At 30.6% G+C, this 14,453-nt stretch overlaps 1 protein-coding gene and 1 long non-coding RNA gene across 4 annotated transcripts in view; one reads left to right on the forward strand and one right to left on the reverse strand.

Annotated features, from left to right (window-relative positions):
• Positions 1-14,453, forward strand: part of LOC143073309 (zinc finger protein GLIS3-like) — a 66,387-nt gene that overhangs the window by 17,767 nt on the left and 34,167 nt on the right. The window contains exon 1 of one of the 3 annotated variants that reach the window (XM_076248760.1): positions 5,040-5,187. The exons of 1 other annotated variant lie outside the window; for it this stretch is intronic. The gene's annotated coding sequence lies outside the window, so the exon portion shown is untranslated. Of the gene's footprint in view, positions 1-5,039; positions 5,188-5,548; positions 5,764-14,453 lie in introns of those variants that run through there. One more of the 3 variants, XM_076248752.1, reaches the window with a different exon arrangement.
• LOC143073325 (uncharacterized) lies at positions 2,156-4,817 on the reverse strand. Its single transcript, XR_012977476.1, has 2 exons — positions 2,974-4,817; positions 2,156-2,942 (listed from the first exon to the last, which is right to left on the reverse strand). It is a non-coding gene; the product is annotated as an uncharacterized LOC143073325 (long non-coding RNA).

Below are 14,453 nucleotides of genomic sequence, written 5' to 3' on the forward strand. Positions count from 1 at the left end.
AATTCTCAGATGTGTATATTTCTTTGCATTTCAATGGCCACATTTTTCCACACATGTTCACCATTGGATTTTTTTCGGAAAAATCTACCCCCCCCCCTAAATTAATCTCACTCCTGCAGGGAAAGTTTAACATGACAACCATGTTTGGTAATCATTTATGATAATGATAGCGGATGGTTATCTGATATGCATATATAATAGAAAGACCTGTAAGAAGTTGTTCTGTTAGGATTAAAAACATTGATTCTGATCAAGCCACCTGAACCCAATGTGGGTTTATACGTTTTATTATTCTAAATTCTCGAAGGAAGACGGAATTGTATAAGTGCATGTATGATTAAATAATCTTCCGGTTTTAGCCCGAAAAAAAGCAAGATTTTTCATGACATAAAAAGGTATCTGTGATTCCCATTTTTTGTAGACAAAGCTGTGTTGTTTGAGTCTTTCTGTCAATTGATCATGGGGAATAGAAGTGTAGAGCGTTAAAACGTCTGTGTTTATGTAGATTACTGCTTAGTTGAAAATATTGCGATCTAGTTCGGCTTTCTAATTTTTGAATCCACGTCTGCAGTGATTGACACCACTTCGTCGCAATATTTCTAGAAGCCATCTTTTTACTGTAAAGAATGAGATGTTTAGTCAAATATCTAGGCTACCAGGCTATATATATCGTTCTTTATAATGATTTTGTGAAGTTAAGGTATCTAGTATATATATAAAAACGGGAGATATGCATAGTTTATACCATCCGAATGATGTACTGATCTGTACTAAATTCTCTTGTTTTGTCACTGGTGTAGGGGTATTTGTTGGATAAACCAGGATCTTCGTCATGAAGCTGTTGCAATGATCATGCAACACATTGTGCACACGCAGTCTTAAACAGCCATACAGAACGATTTACGACATAGTATATTCTGTTACTTGCAAGGTCGTAAATTGTGTGCGTCTCCTACAATGTAAATAGAGTATTAAAACAGAACAGTGACTATCAACTACGAATGTAAGCACGACATTTCATCTTAAGTCGACATTCCAGACATATCTAGCATTGCATGCAACATGGCTTTATTCAGGAAAGTGGAATCTATCTAGGTAAATTTTGGATAAGGAAGTTAACAGTGCTCTCGTCTGTACCAAGTCAGAAATATGACAGTTGTTATCCATTCGTTTGATGTGTTTGAGGTTTTGATTCAAGTTGCCATTTGCTCAGGTAATTTCGGTTTAGAATTTTCCTCCTTTTTGTTATTTACTTTTTGCATCAGATGATATGATTAAGGTAATTTTATTTTTTGTAAGTGACCGTTTTATATTCGTTTCCGCACTCTAGCATAAGCATACCTGTCAACTTTTCAAAATGCCCATGGGGGTGTTGCGTGCAAAATGGTTCTTATAGTCCTAAGAAACCTTCAATGTATTTTTATTTTGTTTTTTGGCTTCTTCATATTTTAAAAAGCCTGTAGACATTGAAAATTAACTGTTTTCTTTAAAATAAAAAATGGTAGCAACAAATATTTGAAGAAGTCTCTAAAACAGTAAAGGCCTTAATTATGTCCTTTCGGTTCAATCTATAAATATAAAGTTTTTTAACCGTCAGATTGATAAGTAATTAATTTATACGGGTATACTTTAATATGAGTATTTGAAATTATGATAGGTTGGATGGAATTATATCAAATTTGAAAAAAAACTTCTGTTAAGATGAAATTCCGTATAGTGTATACATAATGATAGCGAGCTGGACTCGGTGACAAGGACTGACTACAAACAATGAAAAAAGGTCACTGGTTCCGGGTCTCGAGTGCTTTTTTAATATTCCCGACCAATGCTTACCTCACAGGGACTTTTTTCTGATTTCTTTTTAGCTGTCTGCATACTTTCATTCTATATGAAAGTATATGATAACAGAAATTTCAGAGACATTTGACACGTTTAGAATTTCCTTATTATTTGACGGAATAGAAAATCCTAGTTTGTCGCAATTTGAATTGTCGATTATACATGTGGTTGTTTTGTTGGTGTGTTTCGTTTTTGTTAACTCTATAGTCCGTCGGAAATGAATAACAGTATTTTACACTCCAAACGATTTAGGCCCGTTATAGATGATAGAGGTTCCGTACTGGAAAGTTATTGTAAATCAATACACGAGACTGGATACATGAACGTTCACATACTTTATTTTTGCATCCAACATATATACAATCACAGTTCATAAAGCATATTTACAAAACAGTAATCATGGCAACATATATTAACCCGCCGCTGCTCGTTGATCGAGAGCGGGGCGAACCGGTGCGTCACATGGTTCTCTCTATTTTTTTTTCTATATCTTTTTCGTTTCAAAAGTCATCTTTATAAAACATTATCATAGAAACGTTTTGACCAATGAAAACGGAAAAGGGTACTTATAAACAAAAAGTTTCTAAATAATGAAATATTTTAAAAGCAGATTAAATTAAGACTTAGTGTTAATTGACATTATTCACTTTATATACAGTTTAGGTGTTGACAAATAAATTACATTGATGACCATTGTTGTCAAAAAGTATTCTCACGACATAATCTTAATCTTAATCCATAAATATTTCCTAGTAACGCTAAAACGACTATTACATGTCTTTTATAAAATCATTTCAAAAATAATTCAAAATCTTGTTTTCCGACTAAAATGCACTTCTAGCATAATGAAAATATTGAAACTTAATTACTCATAAGAAATAATGACTTTTGATACCAAACACGACACAAAAAGATGAAAATGCTAAAATTCACAATTTCACGCATTTTTACAACATGACAACTCTTCCAACATCCCTCTAGCTTCGGACCCCGAAGCTGTATAAATTTTGACATCAATATCTATACATATGACATGAACATTTCTCAATTTTCAGAATTTTGCGTATTAATTTTGAAAAAAAATATATATCATTCGGACGAACCTCTACTTCGTAAACGTACATTCGGACGAACCTCTACTTCGTAAACGTAAGTGAGAACCATTTACACGAAAATAAAAACCAAGTAATATACAACAATAAAACATCGTCTATTTAATGCTAGTTTCTGGTCCGTTGAGGTTCGAAATTCATTTAAGGCAGGCCCCTTATAACCTCCTTAAAATTTCAACCCGGACAGAATACCGGTTGCACTTTCAATAGAACAATATCTTGGTCAAAGTTATCAGAATGCCCTCCATAGCTTTGGATAACCTGTCAAGTGCCCTAATTAGCTTTGTGACAAATACCAACGATATCCAGTTCTCTGTTTTTGTAAATTACAAGGTGCGTGATCATGGATTTTAAATCGCTCGTCTTCATGAATTTTAAAAAATTAAAAAAATATAAGTTGCTTTCACAATTCTGTTGATTTTGACTGAGCTTTCAAAATTCTTGTAGTTGTCCAGACTACGTTTAGCACTATAAACATCAAGAAAAAGAAACAATAGACCGGCTATTGGACTTAAACTAGATACGAAATTGGTCAATCAAAAGCAATAAAATATGTAAATGTTCAACAAGAAAATAATAAAGCAAATGTTATATAAATTCAAACTGAAGTTGAATACAAGAGTTAGAAATTGCAAATAGTATCTCAGTTCACAATTGGCATCGAACCGTCTTCTCTGCATACATAACATCAAATCCATGGTAGAAATCCACCATACTGCGAATACAAGTGGTCACATCCACTTTAGCATATAATCACAAGAGGCAAATCTTAAGTCAGTGTTCATGGTCGTTGTCGAGGAATGTCATGTCGTTTCGGTATTCTTCATGGTCGCTGTTCGTTGTTCATGGTCGTTTAATCAAAAGGTATGGGTAGGTCCATATGTTCACAATAATGATTTCGGAAACAAGTTTCGAATAACTGGAATAAAGTTCTTCAATGGGGACACTCAGCTTGGCAGCGAAAGGTTACACAGGATCGGCACTCGTCCTCCGCCATTTGACACGTTTAGAATTTCCTTATTATTTGACGGAATAGAAAATCCTAGTTTGTCGCAATTTGAATTGTCGATTATACATGTGGTTGTTTTGTTGGTGTGTTTCGTTTTTGTTAACTCTATAGTCCGTCGGAAATGAATAACAGTATTTTACACTCCAAACGATTTAGGCCCGTTATAGATGATAGAGGTTCCGTACTGGAAAGTTATTGTAAATCAATACACGAGACTGGATACATGAACGTTCACATACTTTATTTTTGCATCCAACATATATACAATCACAGTTCATAAAGCATATTTACAAAACAGTAATCATGGCAACATATATTAACCCGCCGCTGCTCGTTGATCGAGAGCGGGGCGAACCGGTGCGTCACATGGTTCTCTCTATTTTTTTTTCTATATCTTTTTCGTTTCAAAAGTCATCTTTATAAAACATTATCATAGAAACGTTTTGACCAATGAAAACGGAAAAGGGTACTTATAAACAAAAAGTTTCTAAATAATGAAATATTTTAAAAGCAGATTAAATTAAGACTTAGTGTTAATTGACATTATTCACTTTATATACAGTTTAGGTGTTGACAAATAAATTACATTGATGACCATTGTTGTCAAAAAGTATTCTCACGACATAATCTTAATCTTAATCCATAAATATTTCCTAGTAACGCTAAAACGACTATTACATGTCTTTTATAAAATCATTTCAAAAATAATTCAAAATCTTGTTTTCCGACTAAAATGCACTTCTAGCATAATGAAAATATTGAAACTTAATTACTCATAAGAAATAATGACTTTTGATACCAAACACGACACAAAAAGATGAAAATGCTAAAATTCACAATTTCACGCATTTTTACAACATGACACATTACCTGTAAAAACATACCTGCAAGAAATTTGCTTTTCAAAATACATCATCCTCTCCTTCCTTAGAAAGCATGGCTGATCGAAATTGCTTGCCCGGCGTTTTGGTTAATTCGTATATATTCTTATTTATCGAAAAGGGTACATTTGAAAGCAGTTTACCTGAAATAGTATAGGTACTATTCATTACTAGAGGGCGACAACCTGTATTTTACCTGTTTGATTCCCAAATGACATGCGCAACTAAAAAACGATAACAAACTAACAAACTTCCGTCCTGAGAGAAAAATATACAAAATTCAACTTTTTATACTGGATTTCTGAGTATTTTTGATATGTGACTTACAATAATATACATTGTGACGGTAAGTAAACACGACACAGAGTCATACACCTTAAAATATAAACTCGAAAGTTGATTTTTCTCTAATGCTAGATTGGGTCATTTTGTGTATTGGCTTACGTGTGGATGCATATATATAAAATCAGAGAAAAAAAAAATGAACTGAATACTGACAAGAAAAGAACTTAAGCCGATTTTACATTTTTTTAATCTATACAATTCAAATTCTACATCTTGTTTATATATTTTATTTTTTTAATTTTACTTATATTCATTTGTTAATCGTCAGCCGTCTACGTAATGGAAAGTGGGCGGAGTTATAACGGTAAAATTTTTATGCATGATTACCGCTCTAAGTCTGGTTAAAATTTTAACGGTAGTTTGATAAGGTGTAGTGAAAATTTATTCCTCGGGATTAATTAAAACTGTATTAAACCCTATTACATTTTTAAACGTGTTTCCATATAATAAGAAAGGATGTAATTTTTCTATCAAAACTTCAAAATGTGATTTTTAATTTGGAATACAATGAAAATGACGCTAAATGTGAAAAAAGTGAAAATTCTAACCAAATCTTTTGGGAAATATAGGATCAGAGGTGGGTATTTTTATAATGTGATGTAATATACTTATTAAAAATTAAATATAATAGATATTGACAATTTTTTTTAGTTACTTAATTGTAAAAGGACCTTATTGACTTGAATTTTCATTACATTTTTGGGGACTTTTAGTTGGAGCTTTGATACTATTTTCTGTGTGTAAAAACTTTGAAATTGATGTGGAAATCCATGCATTAAGGGAAATTAGATACTTGATAAAATTATTCTATTTTATGAGTTTGCAAACACATTTTTCATTTTCCATAGTCCAGATCACACTCTTGTCCTTCTATTGGCAATGTTTTTCATGGGGAAAATGTTGGATAGAGCTTTCACTCATTAAAATATTACACATTGTCGTACATTTGTAAAAGTCAGTCTTAGTTTTAATGCTGGCATGACCAAAATCATAAAATCAATTTAAAGTACAATTAGGAAATCATAGAGAAAACAGCATTCCTTTTGGCAAAAAAACACACACATGAAAAAAAAGAAAAAGAATTTAACTGACAAATCAAGATAAAAAAAAGTCTTGCTACATCTGTTTCCATAGAGCTGAAGACTGCTTCATATGAAATTATCATAACCATGTACATGAATTACATTTCAACATGGGTCTTTATTTGTTTCTTTTTAAGATTTTCTAAAGAAAAAGAAAAAATAATTCGAGACGGGGCGCCATGCTCTGTTCCAGTGGATGCATTCCCAAATATAATCAAAAACCAAATACACATGAACAATGACTTTTGTTTTATTCAATACAGTTTATTAAAAGGGTAATATCTATTTTCATTGCAGTATATAAGAGGTAAACATATTGTGACAAGGTGGTCAAAGGAATTTTTTACTGTGTCAAAATTAAGCTTCAAAATATCCCAAAACACCTGTTTTGACAATGGTTTTGTTTTTTTTCAATTTTCTATACCTGATTAACAATAATCACTGTCATATGGTTGTCAGTTTAGATTTTGAATCCTTAACATACTCTGGCTGTTTTTCTGTGTTTTGTTTTTGGTTATGAAATGTGAAATGGTAACGACTTATTCAGAAATTGAGAAACTAAACTTTTTAATTTGATATTTCTTTAGGGTTTGAATTTTTATTTTGGATATTATTTTTTTGATATTTTTTGAAGTTTTAAGTTCCAATGCTTCAGTGTATATGCTCCACTCTTATTTTTACTTCTTTTTTTTTGAACTTCTCTTCTGAATGTTTTGGTTTTCCAGAAACCCGAACATGAATCAACCAGTAGGTAGAGTTTAGAGTACACCTATTAAAACGCTGATGGTTGTTTTCATAATGTGTTTGTCAACAGGAATGTTAAATCATGCATTTATAATTTCATATTTATGTACTAAGAGGTGCAAAAATGTAAATAGCAAAAATGGATCATATAGGAATTTTTCATGATGATAACATTTTTGTGGTATTAGTAATTTCACCATTTTCAATCCTTGTGTGTGGTGTAGGTAAACTTAATTGGATATTTGCATGTATTAACTACATGTATTTTACTTCAATAAAGGTCAAAATATTATCAGCTTATGATAAATTTGTACATAATTTACCCTTGTAACCTTATTTTTGAAGATGAATAGTGTATTTATGTTAAAGGATTTTTTTAAAACATTTTATTATTAACTACAAAACAGAAATACAAGTGAAGAATACTGTGTTTTTGGACAGATAAATATTTTTTATGTAAATAAACATTATAGTAAAACGCTACAAAATAATCTCTAGTACCCTGGTGACATCACCATAAAAGACAAAAACTCTTGCGTTCATTAAACAATTCAATATACATTCAATTTAAGATCATATTAAGTAATGATATATTTTTGGGGTATTTCAGAGGGGTCTCCATTGAAATATTCATAACAATTAAATGACAGTTTGATATTTTTACCCTTTTTTTTAGTGAAAATGGGAAAACAAACTTTTACATTTCAAGAAAATAAAAGTTCTTAGGATTGGTCAAATAGCCAGATACATTTTACTAGCATTGGGAAACAAAACTTTTGGAATTTATTTATTTGCATACTTTTTGCCTAATTTAGGTAGCATGATATACAACAGGTATAAAATCATACACTTTTTATATGTTCGAAATCATTTGACCTACAAATATAAAAAGGACATTTCCTTTCATTGTGCAGCAAAGGGGAGATAATAATACTGATTCCAACAATCTGCCCTAGATAAAGGATCTGAATGATTCAATATTTACATTGTCATAGTGCCAGGTATTCACTTTTATCCTGGTCATAAAACACACCTGTATTTGAACACACTTTAATGATTTAACTTCATGAATTTACCCTTCTCCTAAATCAAAAATATTATTTATTGACATTATCAGACAAAGTATTCCAATTTAGATAGTTTTTCCTTGGCCGATATTTTGAATTCCAAAGGTGACCATTTTGAATAAATAGATCAAGTAATAGCTGTATATGATCTTTTCTTTTTGAATTATGATAAATTACATAAAAGTTTTAAGATTGTATGATTGAATTCATATTCATTTCTTTTATTTTTACCTATAAATATGGTGAATAAAAATGAAGATTTTATAATTTTAGAAAGCATGTTATTCATTTAGAATTGTACCGGTAATACATAATGTATCTTTGAGTTTTGGAATTAGAATTATATGGAACTAACAAGACATATATTGAAGGTTAAACTATTACGAGCTGCGTAAAATTATTTAGCCTTGAGGGTCAATTTATAAAATGCTCAATTAAAGGATAATATCAAACAAATGTATTTCTGTCAATGATTATTGCAATTTGATATCTTTTAAACTTTTGAAAGGAAATATTTTTCATATTATTAGCTACGACTAAAGGCTAATGATGGTAAGAACATTTGTACTTTCTATCCTATATATATTTAAAACTATACTTTATACTTTTCAGTACTTTTTCACCTTAGTAAATATTGTACTTAAAATTATTTGCATAAGCACATCTTAAGGTAAAAATACTTTTAACAAAGTATTAAAATCATCTCCCATTTAAACAAATTGCTTCATCATTAAGACACTCTAATGTCTTCACCCAGCTGTGAATATTTCATATACAAAGTTTTAATGTTTGAATAGACTCAAAATACTATTTTGAATTTAATGAAGATTTTAGTTAGAATAAATATGTATTAAATGTAGCCAATTCGTACTTATCTTTTTCATTATTGACACTATATAAGTATGGACGATAACATAACGGTTTCTAAGGTGGATAAGATTTTGTGTTTGATTTGGCAAGGAAATTTTGATTAAATTGCCTCTCCATATCCTGGTTTAAACGTTTCTTAACCTCAATTTAGTTATTTTAAAGTAATAATTGTTCACTTATAAGAATTGGGCATAGTTTCAGTAGAATACCTATACATCCATGAAGGTTACTGTTCAGAATAGTTCTTTTGGTACAAATTGGTGGTTTGAAACAAAGTACATTTTTTTGTAGATTCAATGAAAAAATATATGCTTTGAAACAGAGATTAATAAATTTGAAGTTTGAAACAGAGTAGATTAAATTTGTGGTTTGAAACAAAGTCTATTTGAAAAATATGCGGTTTGAAACAGAGATTAATAAACGTCCCAATGTTGGTTTCTGTTCTTTAAGTTTAGTTTGCCTCAATAAATTGTTAAGTAACTTATACACAATGCTTATAACTACAAAACACAAATCAAGTTTGAAATTATTTTTTTTTGTTGGAAGAAAAAAATATAAAATATCCTGTAAATACATGTATATTTTGGAAATGACAAATATTTAATAATAAATATGTTGTATAGGAAAAACAGGAAGGTATTTAATTCTACAGGAAAAATATGGACCAAGTTTAATTTGAACCCTGGAGCTTTTTGACCTTAAAGTATATTAAAAATCAGATAATTTAAAAGTTTTATGGGATAAGTAATAGTAAATGGTTGTTTAGAGATTCTTAAGAGTGTAGGACTAAGTATACTTTCTTGTATACTTAACTTGTTATATGGTTTCTGTTTTGTACATATCAAATTTCAATGTAGTGCTAAGCATCTCTTGAATTTCACCTTTGTTTGAAGGGGAAAATAAAATTATGTTTGTAGAATTAATCATATTTGAATTTGAATTGTCAATTATTGAAGTTTTTGTGAGGATTTACAAGTTGAAGTAGATAATAAAAGATCTGGGGTTTTCAGTTCTCGTAATCTTAAACTATTTCGAAAAAATCAAGTTAAGTTATACTGTTGTTTTTTTTTTTTAAGAAAAACAATTTTAAACATTTATTTTACCTTAGGTTAATTCTTTATATTTGATGATTACATATACAAAATATATGGACTAATTAAGGGGAGTCTGCGATGTTCCACAGGGATTAACATATTTATGAAGTTGAGAAATATTGAAGGACAATGAATACTAAAGTATTGAATCTATATGTTTTTAATGTTTAAAATGAGTTGGCTCTTATTGTGCAAATTGACCCTATAGATTGAAGGAAGGTGTTACTTAATGCTGATTTAGATAACAACTCCAACAGTTGGGTATTATTTTGTATAAAATTTGCTCCCCTCTTAAATCATGGTGCTGAAAATCAATGTACATGAAAGTAGAAAAAAGCTAAATAATGTCTCCTGCAAAAATCCACATACATTGCAAATGTAGGCAATCTGTAATCCTGATCAAAATCTCTATTATCCTTTTGGGCCTTCCTTCTTAAAATCAGACGTGGTTGAAGCATAAATTTCTGTTTTTATTATGTAAAATAATAATAGAATTGCTGACTTTAGTTTCTTTTTAAACATCATTCAAAGTGGTATTCTGGGTGAAAAAATACCTCGTAACTTCGAAATAAGCTTAACATCAGCATGTTTTAGACTGTAAAACATCAATTTTTATGTGTTTTTTTTAACCAATTAGATACCAGGTTGGTCAATGCACATTTCATTCATTCAACCAGCCAAAATTGTATGCCGAATTTTACCACAATTTGTGTTGAAAAAAGAAAAAAAAAAGCAATCTGTGACATATAGCCCATTTACTGTTCCTCAACCTTAAACAGAGAATCTAATACAATGTTCTATTCCTCAAACTTTTCTCACTGCTAGTAAGAATGTAGATTCTGATTCTCTGTATTGCAACATCATGATAAACAATGCTGATAACATATTTAACATCATACTTGACAGTTATCTCCCCTGAAACAGACTGTATTGACTCCTCCTAAATATCACATGTGAACACATGGAATTTTAAAAAGGATTGGTCTAATGGGTTTGGATTATTTTTGGATATTTTGTACACAAAATTGACCAATCTTTGATGTTATATGTCAATAACTAGTTATTAATTGTATTAACTGTATTATGCTTATTTTATTTTAGTAAATGTTTCATTCATGAATTCTGAATGTTATTGGTGTTAATCTGGACATTTTACATATAGAAGTCCCATAACATTGTCTGTTGGAAGTACGTGAAATGTTTAGTACTATTAATGGTGATATTGACCTCAGTCAATATTAACAATAACATATCAGCTGCAATTATTTATTGATTCTCAATAGAAGTGTTTTTTCGTTCCTTAAAATTGCCACTCATTCAGGAATAACATTTTCTCGAGCATGCACCATTTTATTTTGATTTAATGATAAATGATTAAGAATTGTATTTATCGAATCAGGTATTAAACATCTAAGGAACATCTTGACAGGTTTATTCAGGTGATAGATTTAATAGTTAGCCTACAAATTGCCAAACTAATTAACCTTATTAAATCAATGCCTACAGAGTCCATTTCAGAAGTTAAATGGTATTTTTTTTGCATGCTAAAATATTACAAACTTAAGCCAGGCTTACTGTTAATTTGATTTGATCTCTTAATTTATCTTGAATAGTTTAAGGGATGTCAGTTTTAGGTAGAAAGGAATATAAGGGAAAAGTCACAAAAATAATGTTCTTTCCAAATGCAATATATATCCTTAAAGCCTGTGCGTGCTGGTGCACATTGACTCAAATCATAATTGACCCGGATAGTCAGGTATCCTATCAATGGTAGGTGGTTTTCTCCAGGCGCTCACCCTCTGCCTCAACCATAAAAACTGACTGCCACAAAATAGCCCGAAAGTGGCAAACATGCATGAAAGGGTATTAAAAGAAATCAATTTCACATTTACTAGCTGCTTTCTTGAGCTCTTCAATGATTACATCCAAAATTAAGAATATCAAGTTTGCAGTTAATTTGATAAACTATTTTTTCGTGTAGTACTGTCAATGTTATTGATCAATTAATAGCCAAATATAAATTTTCGACCAGTATTTCTGTTGTATGGTTAATACGGTCATATGATGTTCATTATAACTTTTGAACTCCCTTGGTGTCCAAATTGGGGAACAGAACTACCAGTATTTAAGTTGTTGTAATACGAATAAAGTTTCAACCTAATGAGAAATTTTTAAATGGATGAAAAGTTGATCTTTAGTAGAAATCAATTAATAGAATATCAATCATTTTATTTATTAAATTTGAAGTGTATACATGAAAATTTTGTTATTGAAAGATCACATCCTCTTTGGGAGAAGAGCTTTGACGTCATCTTCAGTTTAATTTACGAATAAATAAAATAGTAAGTATCATTTAGTCATGATTGGATGGTTCGTACTAATGCAGAAAATAGGCCTTTAGATCGATATCTCCTGCACTGATATATTCATCTTGTTTGTCGAAAATTCGGAAAATGGTTTATGAGGGTTAAATATGCAGGTTACTAAAAAGTAGGGTCATATGATCTTCTCAAAAAGTATGGGTAAAGTAAAGATGTTGGTAACTTAGGATTCTGTATGCATTAATTCATACATGTAGTTCCACAAGAGTCAAAATATTTTAATACTTGCACTCCCAAACAGATTTAAGAATTACTGAAAAGGAATGTCAACTGATAATATGTTGCCACGCTGTAGTGCAATTACCATTTAAAGGAGTGTACATGCACCCATTTTATAAGATATTTGCAGTATTTTCTTTATTTTTAAATTTTGACAAAAAAAAAAAATAACTGTAACCGATATAAAGATATTAAAAACTACATTCCCATATTTTATGTCTTTTTATGCGAAATTCCTTTTCATAAAATTATTATATTAAGATCCAAATTGTTTCAATAGACCCATTTTATAGTTACCCAGTACTTTAATATTCCTGTTTGTCTTCTTAATTTAAAGCCCTTATCAGACTCAGAATATCATCATTTTCTTGGGGTAAATTCTTTCCTGAAGTGCCTTTTGACGGTTGCCACTCATAATTTGTCATGATTTGAATATTATGTGATATATTTTATTCCGATTTACATGCATGTATAAGGAGTTGGGATAAAAGCTTTCATATGTTATGGGATATAAAGTCATGATATGTAAATAATAAAACATGCTGTGCAGTCATGTTAGTTTTTTTCTAGATTTGTTATTCTTTAAAGTTTATACATGTGTATGGTTGAAATAAAGGATTTGTCGCATTATAGATCAGTGTTTAGGTCGGCTTTAAAATTTAAAAAAGTGCTGTCGGCTAACAGGCAAGTCTGCTCAGTTAAGTATCTTCAAAAGGGGGCCTCAGTGGCCAATTGGTCTATGTAGTTCTCCTACTGTACTCACAAGCCAGTCAGTCAGTTAACTTGGAACCCTACTCCTGCAGGTGCACACGACTCCAATCTTAATTAACTAGAATAGTCAGTTTTCATATCTAAAGTCTGTGATTATATTCAGGCTCTCAGCGGCTTCCTCCACCTTGAATAACTAGCCACCACAAACAGCCAAAAAATTGCACTTAAAAGAAGTGTTAAAAGTTGTCCATGTACAGTTTTGTTAACAATAGTTTGTGGATAAGTTCTTTTGGATTAAAACTTTCCTGAAGTATGCTGTATTAGTTGTCTCTAGCCATACCCTGTCTGATGTCCTTGGACAAAATGACCTTAGATGTTCCATAGTAAATGAGTTAGTGTGAGGTATCAGACCATTTTCATTGGTCAATAGATATAAGAATGCCAATGAGACAACTCTCCATCCAAGTCACAATTTATAAAAGTAAACCATTATAGGTCAAAGTACGGTCTTCAACACGGAGCCTTAACTTACACTGAACAGCAAGCTATAAAGGGCCCTAAAAAAGCAAACTTTAAAGTATAAAGATTTCTTTCTCATGGCACAATTTCTAGTGTAATGTATAGGAACAGTTTTGGGGGTTGCTGTATGTATATTATACAGACCATGTAAGGTCACCTTGACATACATAGAGTTTTTCACTTCCTTCATATATCTTTTTATTTTTGAACCAAATTTCACAGTTTTCATGCAAATTGAATTTTATGCTAAAAAAACATCCAGTTTTACCTTATTTGAGGCAAAGCTTTTAGAATGACATTGTTTTTAGCTCCAAAGCTTGAAATTGAAGAAAATAACACAAGGAATTTTCTAAGAATAAAGATCATGGTCTGACCAAGTGTATTACTTGTGTGACTTCGTAAATGTAAACAAACCTCCTGGATTGTCGTAAGATATGGTACATATGTAACTATCAGATAGCGGAGGAAATCTTTACATCTTCAAGTGTTCGTCATATAAATTGTCTCCTAAAAGTCAATATTTACACATACTTGATTTAACATTGAAAATGTGGTTGATATGCAAATCTTTTATACTCTG

This window comes from Mytilus galloprovincialis, chromosome 1 (genome assembly GCF_965363235.1).
Source record: "Mytilus galloprovincialis chromosome 1, xbMytGall1.hap1.1, whole genome shotgun sequence".
Classification (NCBI taxonomy): domain Eukaryota; kingdom Metazoa; phylum Mollusca; class Bivalvia; order Mytilida; family Mytilidae; genus Mytilus; species Mytilus galloprovincialis.